Source organism: Musca vetustissima, unplaced genomic scaffold, assembly GCF_032173495.1.
Source record: "Musca vetustissima isolate MV318-11 ecotype Yass unplaced genomic scaffold, APGP_CSIRO_Mvet_v1 utg23952, whole genome shotgun sequence".
In the NCBI taxonomy this organism is placed as follows: Eukaryota; Metazoa; Arthropoda; class Insecta; order Diptera; family Muscidae; genus Musca; species Musca vetustissima.
The window spans coordinates 168,901-182,990 of NW_026879867.1; positions in this window are offsets into that span (position 1 = coordinate 168,901).

Here is a 14,090-nt window from a genome sequence, read left to right on the forward strand (position 1 = left end):
AAAATATTCATAATATAAAATTTATATTTAAGCACGAAAACTATTCAGATAAGCAAAACCTAATTTGATATAAAGAACTAAAGCACAAAAATTAAATTAAAAAAAATATAAAATATAAATGAAAAAAAATTGATAAAATAAATAAAATACATTTTCGACGAATAACAAAAATAAATAAATAAACTGGAAATAAAAATATATAAAAAACTAAAAAAAAAACAAATTCAAAAATATGTCACACATAAAAAATATTAACTCATATATAAAAAACTAAAAAAAATATTAAATATTTTCTACTATAAGGCACTGTACTGTAGATCGGAAGTGTACATTATTGGCTTATAGAAAAGCTATAAATAATAACTATTCATTACTACGAGTTTAGGATAAACCACTTCTATGGACATTAAATAAAATCCCAAAAACGCGATTTGGCTCCATTTTAATAGTTCACATCAAAAAGACCCAGCCTTTTTTATTATAACAACAATTAGTAATGTAATTTTATGTATATAGCTATGTTTAAATACCAAGCATTGCATTCAAACTATCAAATATTTAATTTTAATAAGAGCCAGGCAATTTTGAGCGAAACTACTTTGAAAGCAAAAAAATAATTTTTTTAAGGATTTTTAAGGAAGGAAAAGTTTGGAAAGGACAAAGGAATTAGATGAAGTCATATGTATGGCACAGAAAATACTCCTAATGAAAAATCTCCTCTTCAAGAGCCATTATTTTAATTTTATTTTTTTAAATAGCACAAAAAGTGAATAGAAGATTTTTATTTTGTATGTGTTAAAACGGCTTGTTTTTTTTAATTGGAAAGAAAGGAATTACATGGAGATTCAATAACAATCCTGTGGTGGAGGATATAATATCACTGTTAATATTATTTAAATAATTTCAGGTCAATTTGCTTAAGTTAATAAAGGCTTAAACATTGTCCTTTCAGCTTATTAAAGCTTTGTCAACTTTTATTAAGATCTGAGAGGTTGTGAATCTATTTTATTTATTTTTTTGAAATTTCACAACCACCTCCCCCCACTTTAGTCTACTTTGAATTTCTATTGACCTCCAAGTGGTAATAACATTTCAACTTATCAACATGATGGAAAAAATATATTTCAGGCCGAATGAAAAAGAAAAAAAAAATAAATTTTGTTTATTTAATAGAACATTAGAAAATTTTTGTAATTAAATCAAATTCCTTTGTTTCAAATTAAAAAAAACCGTTAGTGTTCTATCAAAACCCTATACAGTATTAAATAAAGTATTCTATTCTAGTTGTATAGCTATTTTTTATTATTCTATACACTTTTTATATATCACTCATTGTATGCTATAATATTTTTGGCATTAATGACAATAAATAAATGGCGTATACAATTTTTATAATAATGGTTCCTTGTTCTTTTTTTTCTATAAAAAACTAACATTCAAGTTTTTGCCTGTTTTTGACTTTTGGAGTTGAATCCTAAATTGAATGTGTTTCAATGTGTCTGTACTGTTGGCTAAAAGGGCATTTGATATTAAAAATAATATATTAATATATTTTAATAAAAACAATAATAAAAAAAATTAAATTAATAAAAATTATAAAAAAAATATTATTGGAAACAAATTAAAAAAATATGTTCTTGAAAATAAAATAAAAAGAAACAAAATTATGATAATTAAAAAAAAAAGATTAAAAAATATATTTTCAAAAATAAAAAATTGATTTAAAAAATTAAAAAATAAATAAATGAAATATAAATTACCATCGGAAATTTTTTGAATAAAAGTATATCTTAAAAAATAAAAATACGGATAAAATTAAAAATAATAAAAAACAAATAAAAGTTAAAAAAATAACAATTAAAAAAATTAATAAAAAATTGAAAATTAATAAAAAATGAAATTAAAATTAAAATAAATTAATTACTATTGGTAACGATTCAAAGCACATATTATCTTTAAAAATAAAATTAAATAATAATTAAAAAGTAAATATAAAAATATGATTTTTAATTATAAATAATATATATTTTTAAGATTATAGATTCTTAATAAAAACTCCACTAATACAACTATATATTTTTTTTTTAATTAAGTTACCGATAACACACAATAAATATATAAAAATTTAAAAAATATTTTAAAATAAAAACTCTACTAATAAAAAAAATATTTTTATAAATATTAGGCCACCCACATTTTTTCAAAATGTGTTTTTTTTATAAAATATAATAATAATATAAAATAAAAAAAATATATATTTTTACGACATTTGTGTTTATAAAATTAAGCTACCCACAATAAAAAACAAAAAAAGTATAAAACAACTATTTTTCTTTAACTTTTATTAAATAAAATAATTAAATCTAAACATTTATAGCAATAAATATTGAATATAATTAATTTTAAAACACTATTTTCATAAATTTAATAATTCTTACAATTAATATTTGTTTTTTAATAATAAGTAATTATTCACAACTATCTTTAATAGATATAAGCAATTAATTTTAAATTTTGGTCACACATTTTCTCTCCTGGCTTGAGAATCTTGTGACCACCCCAAAAAAACTACACACAGAATGGAAAATTTGTTTAGATTTCTAAGCATAAATTTAATCAACCTATTTCTAATTCCACAAAAAATAAAATAAATATGTTAATAAAAATAAATATTACAATTAAATACTAAGTATAACTAATAATGCAATATATATTAATAATTATAAACAGCATATTAAGACATATAAATAAATATTATATTAAAAAAGAAAATCGAATTCGAATTTTATTTTTCATCGTTAAACCCGAAATTGTTAATATTTGATTTTGAATATTATGCAAAGATTTTATATTCATAGAAAACAGTTTGGCTCTACTTGACCTTTCAGGGAAGGAATTCAGTGTGTCTAGTATTTAAAATTCTTTCCCCTTATCTATAAAAATCGCCATACTACTATAGACCACCTTTTAACGGATAAAACGTGTTTTGATAAAAAAAAATATCTCTCCCTAAAATTTTTTCATGTTTTGCTATATCCTTCCTGCTATAGCCTTCTTATATCCTGAATATTTTGTAATGCGATAATTCACACTCCGTGAAGTATCTCACTACAATCAATCCATTCTCTTAACGAAAACGCGAAAATGTTAATATTTTTTCTCCAAAATGTGTTAAATATATCTGGTATCCAATTTGTTCCAACCGCTATTCATAGAACTGTGCCGCCATATTTTGGAGTGTGGAAAATTCCTTGTGAGACCTTGGCGATTATATTTAGAACCCATAAGCACAAATTCGCCATTGGTAAAATTTTTAACTTATGTCGTGATGATTTCCCTTCTATTTTGAGTCCTTTTCCGTCTTTTTATCTTATTTTCTTGAACTGTAAGGACCCATAAGGATTTTTCCACCCCCAAAGCCATGAGCCCCATATCAGCAAATTTTGCTTGGGATTTAATTTCGCAGAAAGTTCATTGGAAGTTGTGCAGGGTATCATATTGTTCGACTATGTTGCTCCTCTTATTGGTTTATCAAATAAGACATATGTCCACCTTTTGGCCGTTGGTGTACGGTTTATGGTTCTGCCAGTGAATACCCCTAATAAACTTTGTGTTATAAGTAGTATAACAATTATCATATGGTTTGAGTCTTTACTAGAACTTTATTGAAGATATGACTCACCCATGTTACATACTTTTGTATTCAATTCATAGATGGCGTTAAGAGAAATGAATTGTAAACAGGTAATCGATATACCAGACGAAATCGCGTATAACACCATAAGATAAGCGTTCGGTGGATGTCACTACAGTCTATCTGCATTCTAACTTCTTTAACATCTAATTTCCGAAAAATAGCCTCCTTACTACTACTGTCGCTTCTTATAAGATGCCGACATATCAGTTATTGGTCTAATTTTTAAGATGGCCCCCATATAACGATACCTTCTAATTTTTGGTATTTTGGGGAGCTTCGAAACGTTTTTCAACGGATTAGGCAGTAATTTCGTATTTTGGGCTTTCATTGGGTAGAGTAGAAAAATGTTCTACCAAAACTATTTTACCCCATGTTTCGGGGTAACCCTCATATCATTGTACTTTCCACTTCTCAGTATTTTGGGGAGCATCATTTTCCATCAATTAGTATGTAATTTGTTATTTTGAGTTCTCATAGAGTCGAAAATCTTCCGGTCAAAAATTATTAATATTGGCCCAAGTTTCGGGATAGTCGTCATAGAGCGGTACCTCATAGAGTCGAAAATCTTCCTGCCAAAATTTATTAATATTGGCCCAAGTTTCGGGATAGTCCTCATAGAGCGGTACCTCCCAAATTTCAGTATTTTGGGGAGTTCAGGTACGTTTGTCGGCCGAATTAGCTGTAATTTTATAGTTTGAGTTCTCACTGGGTATTAAATCTTCCTACCAAAAATTATCAGTATCGAGCCATATTTTCCATATAGCACACATATAACAGTACCTCCTCTTTTTCGGTATTTAGTCGCATTTTCCAATCGAAGTAAGTTTAAATAGGCTTTTGGATTTTTGGAGAAACATTTTGATGTAGGCCAATGTTTTGACAGAGCCCTTATATACATGTCCCGACCCATTTTTGGTATTTTGACAGCTTCAACTATTATTCCAAACGAAATGCCTGTAATTTGGTATTCGGGGTTCTTGCAGGGTGAAATTTTTTTGTAGAAAATTTTTCCATCTACGTTCATATTTTGACATGGTTCCGCTGTAAATGTAAAATATTTTAAATTTATCCAATTTATCAACCGAAGTGGCTGCAAATTGGATTTCGAAGTTTCTTCCAGGTAAAAAACTTCTTCGATATAGGTCCATGTTTTTACATAACCGCATAACTTTAGTGGTTTAATTTTGTTTTCCGGGCTCTTGGAGGCTAACAATATTTTTGTAACAAAACGATTTCCATGTAAGTCCATGTTTTGTCATAGCTTCCTTATAAATGTCCCGATACAATTTTTGCATTTTAAAGGGGTTTGGCCGAATTTCCCCGCTCAAGTGGTTATAAATTGGCATTTGAAATTCCTGGTAGATAAAACAGAACATCTTCGCAGACAACTTTCAATATAGATCGACTTATTAGAATAGACCCTGCATTTTAAAGGTTTTGGCCGCATTTTTACCTAAACAATTTAGAAATTCTCCACAGAAGTGGTTGTAAATTGGTATTTAAAGTTTCTGACAGGAAAAAAAAAAAAAAAAAGGAAACCTCGCACACCCCTGTCAATGCAGATCCACTTATTAGTATAGACCCTACATAAAGGATCCGTCACATTTTCTGGTAGGTTTTCGGCCTATTTTTATCCAAACAATTTTCAATGTAATTTCATATTTTTACATAAATCCCATATAAAGGTCCCGACCGATGTCACTTAACATCGTAGATGAATGGTTATTTTCCGATTTTACCCGTCATATTTGCCTAAGCTAACTAAGGCTTAAATTTAGGTCTTTCAGCTTATTAAAGCTTTAAAAAAATTTCTGTACGACCTGAGGGGTTACAATTTCATATTTTTTTCATTATTTTTTTTTCAATGTCACCCTCCTCCTAACCTTCGTCTACTTCGAATTTCAATTGAACTCCATGTGGTAACCACTTTCCAAAATATCAACTTGCTACCGTGCTCCCATCTAACAAACAAACTTTATACAACAACAATAACAAATGTTTGTTCACTTTTACAACAACAAAAACATTCTAACATTTGGGTCCCCCATCTAACACTTGAGGGTGCTCATTTTCTTCTTGCGGAATACATGCGTTTCTATGCTACCATGGGTAGCAAGGCAGGTGGAGTAATAAAAATTTGTTCTCCCATCTCCCCCTTTACACTTCCCCCTTATCTAACACGCAACTCACGCAGGTCACGTACGCAACTTCATTGTTTGATAATACAAAAATGAAGCAGCGAACCAAAGCAACACCAACAACATTATTCGATATTAGACACATTAGCATAACAACAACAGGTCTCCCGCCGTGTGAAAACAATAAAAACAAAGAGCTGGCAGAGTGACTGACTGACATGCTAGCCCAGGTATGGAGGAAATGTCTCTCTAACATTTCAAAAAATTTTAAAAAATGCATTTGACTATTTAAATAACAAACAAAAGAGGCGAAGCAGGTCTGGTCGGGCTATGGAGATGGACAGACAGGCGGACGGACAGACATACAGACGGAATGCGTTCCATAGCATTTGTTTATTCATTGGCAGCCTCCCATCCGACATTTTGATTATTTAATATTCTTTGTTCCATAAAAGAGCAGAATAGTGACAACCCCCACCCCACCTTCTTCCCCTCACATAAAATAGAAAAGCATTTCAGATTTTTATTGGAATTTTTTCTTGTTTTTTTGTTGTTGCGTTTAAAAGAGCATAGCTGGATGACTGCTAGAAAATCTGAGAGCCTGGGCATAAAAGCTAACTAATCCGCCCCTACACATCAAAAACAGATATGTTAGGAAATCTAAGTCATCCTAGCCAAACAAAAAATGTCTCTAACCCACAAAATTAAAATCGTATGGAAGGAAAAATTGTTGAAATTTTATTTTTCTAAAATTGAAAAGAAGACGAGAAGATTAACCCGCTGAAAGTTTTCATTGTTTCACAAAGTTTGTGTGCCCGAACGAAACTTTTTCGTTTGGCCAACTAACCCCATTTTGCTTTTGCTTCTGTAATGGATGGAGGGGGATTAAGTTGCTCGTCGCTGTTAATAATAAATGAGGCCAGGGATTTTTGGGGGATTTTTTTCTTCATGATTTTTCCGGGCACCAAAGTCATTTGTCATTGACACGACGACACACAATCTTTTATGGTTCGGTCATAAATTTTGGTGACTTTGTTTGTTGATCGATGGCGTTTATAAGCTGTCAATTTTACCAGGCTAACAGCAAGAATAGCAGGGCATATCGTTATAGAATATGAAAGAAGGCATTGAAAAATGTTGAGTAAACTTTTGAAAATTATTTTATGTTTATTTGATGGGGGATTTTTAAACTTTAAAAATTTAAAATGATTCTCATGTGGTTTTGTAACAGGCTGGCAGCAATGTTAGGACAATGAGTTCGTACTAATTCACTCATTTCATACGGAATGGAGGTGTGAAAAATTATATGAAGAAAAACGTTCCATATAGAAAAAAAGTTGCAGATATTTGCTGAATATTCTTGAGAAGTTCAGTTCATGCGGGAGAGTATAATAGGGAATTTAAGTCGCCATAGTAATTTTCACAAAAGTCAAAGCCCATAAAATTCACCTTATCCACAGAATTGAAAATAAATAAAATATCAGCAAATAGTCACCATGTAGTCTTTAAAATATTTTTAAATCCCCATCCAGTTTAGTAGAACTTGATAACGGTCTCACTACCATTAGGCGAACATTCATATACCTAAAATACGTTTATATGAGGGATTTGGGCCCAGGTATGCCTGCTGTCAGGAGAAAACGAAATATTAAACTACAGACTCTCAGGTTGAAATAAGGCTGGAACTTTCAGCATGCTGAAGATGAAGGGTGATGATGGAAAAAATGTCTTACGTACTTACATAGCTGGCTTCTGACAAAAGTCGAGATTAAAAACGATTTCCAAGCGCGTCGGTCCTATGCGCATCTCATAAAATTTAAAATACCAGGTTCCGAGATGTTGTCTTCTACTTGATCTTTCCATCGGATTCGTGGATTTATTCAAACACTCCAAGAGCTGCCTTATCTGCTTGCGCAAGTACCCATGCCTCAGATACAACGTCTTGTAGAGTGTGAGTTTGGTCCGGCGGGAGGTGGACTTGCTTTTGAGTTGCTTATTTAGACCATAGTAGCATCTGTGGGCCAACACTATACTCCTCCGGATTTCAAAGCTGATTTTTAAAGTCCTGAAAATTTTAAAAATTGGGTTACTGTTATATGTGGGCTATCCCCAGACCTGATCCGCTATTCACATTCCGTGGCAGGAAGATTTGACAACCAGTTTAAAATTTGGCCAATTTGGTTGAAAGACATGCCCAAATTTGGGCGACACTGTTATATGGGATCTATCCTAAATAGTGGACAAATTTTGACAATTTTCGGTAGGAAGATTTGCTACCCAATTTAAGTACATTTAACATTTGGTGGCCCCGATATATGAGAGCTACCCTAGAAAGTGGACCAATATTAAAAATTTTTGGTGGGAACTTAAAATACCAAACTAGAACTAATCCAGTTGAAAAATTGTCTGAAATTTTGAAAATACAAAATAATTGGAGATAGCGGACCTACCCTACAACATAGGACAAAATTGATTATTTTGGGTAGGGCACCCAATGAGAACCGAAAAAATCAAAATTAAGCCATTTTGCCTGAAAACGTGCCAAATCTCCCCAAAATATCGAAATTTTTGAGGTTCCGTTATATGAGGGCTACCATAAAAAGTGGACCAATATTAATAATATTTGGTAGGAAGATTTCCCAAGCAATTATAACTGAAAATATCAAATTAGGCCCAATTCGGCTGAAAGTAGTGCCCATAATCCCCAAAATGTCGAAATTTAGGAGGTACAGGTATATGGTGGCTACCCTATAAAGTATATCAATATGGATAAATTTCTGTTCAAAGATTTTCTACACAATGGGAACTCCAAATATCAGATAAGATCCAATTCATCCGAAAAACGTTTCCTAAAATCGCCAAAATACCGAATAATGTGAGGTACCATTATACGAGGTCTATCCGAAATCTCAGGCTATTATATAATTTTTGGTTAGGGTGATTTTCTAACTAATGAGAATCAAAAATATAAAATTACAGCCAATTTTCCTGAAAAATCTGTCCAAACCCTCCAAAAATAGCAAAAATTGAGAGGTATCGTTATATGGGTTCTACCCTAAAAGTGGATCGATATAACTAATTTTTAGTGTCAAATATCCTAGGAATCTATTGCATCTATATCTGAATCTGAACTGATATCAATTAAATTTGATCCACTTTATTTTAGTTCCGATTCGTTCGATTGTGCAAAAAAAGCACGAAAGAAGTGAAACTCAGATTAGTGAAGATTTTCGTTAACGTTGGGCGCCATTTTTAAACAAAACCACCAAACTAATGTTATTTCCTGAGCTGAGTATTCAGTATGGTAAATCGTCACGTTGGACGCCATTAATCTATTATTTTGGAATGCTTCGCAAATATTTCTAAGAATTTTGCGAAGCTGAAATAAAAATTTCTGTGTAGTTTTATTAGGAGCCTGGGCAATGTTTCGTGATTTTTGCTCCCTTGTGTCTTTACACTGACATATTTTCCGAATATTACTAATATTGAGTACAGCCCTACTAATTACTTGTCAAGATTCCCTTCACTGTAGGTTGTTTTGTGTTGTTCGGCTTATTATTGTGGATCGAATCAAAAAAAAAAAAAACACAAAAACAATTCCATCCCCAAATTATTATCTGATCATCACCGAAAATTATAGGCGTTGTGTAGGGCATAATTAAGGATTAAAAAAAATATATATATCTAACGTTATCTGGGTTCAATTGCTACCTTCGGCGGAATTGGCGCCCAATGTGGGACCAAAACAATCCATTACAATATTTAGAATTCCAAGCGTTATCAATAATTCTAAAATATTCCAATAAATCTCCCTTGTCAATTGGAAGGAAATTTTACATAGATGAAATGGCGCCCAACGTGGTTATTCAATTCTGATAATCATTACATATGTGCACTTTATTGTAACAGGAATATTTCAAGATGTTAACATCTTCTTCACCATAGGGTGGATTTTTTTTTTTAATTTTTCTAAGTGAATCTGTGTTGATATTCTCGTCCCTTCAGCTTACGCCCTGGAGGTTTAGGTGAACTATACCACTTGAGGTTCGTATAATTTTTTGAGTCTTCCCTTTGACATATTATCTGCACTATTTCGCATTTTTCTTATTAGGCAACATCTTATTTTTACAAAATGGTAAGCATATTTTTCTTATTAGACAACAAATTACTTTTTCAAAATTATGTTCATATTGCTATCATTTTAAACCTTAATTTGTCCCACTGTATTTTTAATTAATGCCCCCTCCCAGCTAGAATACATCCAGTGTTGTTTGTATAAATAAATAATTGGCTTAAGTTGTCACATTTTGATTAATTGACTTTACTGCTGCATTACCAGGCTACTAGAATGAAAGACAACCGCAATGTTTGCTACGGCTGAAAATGGCGCCCAACGGCATAGCCAAAATATACTAAAATATTAGGAATTGCATTTAATTTTCAATAATAATTTTCAAAAAACTATCGAGCTACATTAAAAGTAGTTAAAAAAATTGTCAGTGGGTGTTGCCGACAGATATATACCTCCAGTGTATGGTTTGCGTAGGTCTTCTTAATTACACACAGCTGTTATTATTAGCTTTATATAAGATATATATTTTAATAAAAGAGGTTTCGGATTTAATGTTGTTGAAATCGGTTATTCAATTCGCTTTAAATTTAATTTATATGTTTATAAAATATTGACCATTTGTAATAGAGGTACCGGAATGGTGTCTAAAACCAATATTTCGATGAGGCACATTTTCACCGCATCAAAGTGTAAATAACCTCATTAGTCATAAGACTGAGGGTATAAAAATAAAATCGCATTTATATAGATCAAATGGCGCCCAACCTGATGCTTTATAAAAAGTCCTCATTAATTATTTTATTGTTGATCTGTAGAATTTTTTTGAGCTTCAGCGTATTTATAGTATGAAATTTGGTCGCAATGGTCAAACAGGAATCTTAATATTGTAACGAAAATTTGTATTACAACATTTCAATGAAAATCCTTAGTATAGAGACACACTTAAATGTCAATTTTTACATGTATAAAATGGCGCCCAATGCCACATTGTATTTTTTTATTCATGTTATTGATGAATTCATTACCTTATTGATGATTGATTGACTTCCATGTTGCTTTACCAGGCTTCAAGAATAAACGATTTTTCGATAAGTTCCCTAAAATGTACGCCATTGAATGTCCTATGCGCTGCCGATTAATCTAATTGGATTCCAATAAATGTGCCCCTTGGGAAATACACTTATATTCCAATAAAACTTTGTTATACTATTATTGTAAATTCATTACATGAGAGTGGATTAAGGCTGTCATAACTTTGAATTTCCAAAATTATGATTGATTGGATTGTTTACTAATTTAACAGGTTTGCAGAACCATGCGAACAATTTTCTCACCAGCTTCGGACTGGATGACAAATTAAGAAAATGCACTAAAAGTTCCCAAAAATGTAGTAGCACACTTGATTTTGACCACGAAAAAATATTGTCTAAGATCATGATACCAAATTCTATTAGCTTTTTGTAATAGGCAAACAGAAACAAATGCAGGAGTATTAGCCCAAAGTTCAAAATTTTAATTCTCTAATGTTTAAAGGGCTTCAATGCCCCTTTAAAGCAATTTTGATCTCAAAACATTGCCATTTTGTTTGCTTTTGACCAAGAAAATCTTTTGGCCTAGATCATGTTACCAAATTCTATTAGCTTTTTGTAACAGGTATTCAGAAATATAATAGAAGGGTATTAGCCCTTTTCTAACACCACGCTCCCCCACCCCTCCCTGCTCTTATATTTCTTCTTTGTGTGTTTTAGTATTTTTATGGACGTCCAAACAACCTTTTTATCATTACGTTGCATTTTGTTGGGTCAGGTCATAAATAATGAATAAAAAAAATAACTTCAAATATTTGATTTGGGATATTTTGGGATTTGGATTTGATTTTTATAGGGTGGGGAACACATTAGAGAGTCTTATGAGATCCCAGGAGAGAGTGTGTATGGTTATTTCCACAAATTTGAAAAGTGAATTTATTTAAAAAAAAATGTGTTTGAAGGGGAGATTTAAGAAATACATTTATTTAAAAAATATGCTTGAAAGGGGAGATAAGAAGGTAATCGATGTGGGTCATAGACAAAATGACTTTAGAAAAATTTGGTAGGTAAAGATGTGGGTCATAGAAGGAATGAAAAAATCTTGGGGCTCGTCTGTGATTTTTTGAATTATACAAAATCTCAATATAGAGCAAACATTGGAGAGAGCAGGATTAAACAAAAATTTTACAATATTTAGAATTTTATTCAGTATTGATAAATATAGATAATTCCAAGAAAGATCCAATGGTCAATATGACCAAAATCTTAGAAAGCTCATATGGCGCCCAACTTTGTGCTATATTTTCACTAATCGAATATAATTTCTTAGTCAATTAATTAAGAAATAAATACATGGCGCCCAACGTTGGGGCCAAACATGTACCATTAAATAAACAATATTAGAAACAAACATTTTTATGGAATATAATAGAAATACACATGTAAAGTAATTTTACTTTTTTACATGGCTGTAATGGCGCCCAACTGGAAATTGGTATTCATTATTTGTAAAGGATTAAGTTGTCATAGCTTGTTTTTTTTTTTAATTTCCAAAAATTATGATTGATTGGATTGTTTACAAATTTAACAGGCTTTCAGAACTATGCGAAACAATTTCAAAAAATACCAAACTTTAGACGAAGTTTAAAAGATGTTGTAAAAGTCCCATCCATAGTCGTAGAACTTGGTTTTGACCAAGTTAAAAAAATTGTTGTCTAGATCATGTTACCAAATTCTTTTAGCTTTTTGTAATAGGTTCTCAGAATCATACGAGAACGAGTATTAGCCTTACATGCACCTGTGATCAAATATTTTATTTTCGTGTGCTTGGATTTTTTATGACCGTTCCAAATGCCCTTTTATCTTGGCGTTGCATTTAAATGGGAACGGGTCATAAATAATGATAACAAATTTTCGAACATTTCAGTGGAAATGTGATTCGAATATTTATTTATTTTTTTTTTGTGTGAGGCACATCAGATAGTTTTAGGAGCCCCGAGAGAGATTGTGTAATTTTTCGGAACAAAATTAAAAAATATATATATCTAAAGGAAAGGTATCTGAAATTTTTGAAATATTGTAGGAAATGTGCATAAAATCTATGAAAGGTTTTTGAATGGAGGAAAAATTAGTAAAATTATAATTATGGTTCTATAATTTAAAAAATGGCGCCCAGCGTTGAGAAAAAATATATATATTGAGTTAAATAAACAATGTACTGTAGCTAGCTGGTTGTTATGAAGCCCCCTATTAAAATATAGGCATATAGCAATGAAAATTTTATATAATTCAAATGGCGCCCAACGTGGCGAATGAAATAATTTATTGTAGGCCGTTCATTACTTTTTTATTTATAATAAAGCAGATTAAGTTGTCATATCTTGTAATATCTCATAAACTATGCTATGCAATGATTGATTGGATTGTTTACTAATTTAACAGGCCTTCAGAACAATGGGAACAATTTTCTTGCTGGGCAGAAAATTTAGATCACGTAGTAAAGGCGCCCCCTAATACTGTCTTGTTTTGACCAAGCAAAAAAATATTGCCTGGATCATGATAACACAGTCTATTAGCTTTTTATAATAGGGACTTAGAAAAATGAGGAAAGGGTAGAATTTTTATATTATGACCGTTCCAAGCTCCCTTTGACATTTAAGTCCGAAATCTGCTTTTGACCAGGAAAACAAAAAATGTCTAGATAATGATACCAACTTGTATTGGCTTTTTGTAATAGGTCGCCAGAAAAATTTGACAGAAATTAGCCCTACTTTTTATGACCGTCCCAAATGTCATTTTATCTCTCCGCTGCATTTAATAGGCTTTAATATTTGATTTGAAGTGCGATTCATTTTTTTTTTTTTTTTGGAGGAATCAGATGAGATCCCGGGAGAGAATGAGATTTTTCCAGAAAAAAATATATTTATTTATTTAAAACATGGGTCTGAGGACAGAGGAAGGTGGCATACATTGAATGAGATATTCGAAATAAGAAATTGGAATTTTTTGAAGCAGGAAAGTCTTAGAAAACTTTACGTACAATCAATTAGAAGTGTGCGCGTTATGCGCCATTTCTTACGATATTGGTCCTAATATCGTAACAAATGGCGCTCAACGTGTCTCAAAAAACCCAGTATTTTTTAACGAAGTCCCCT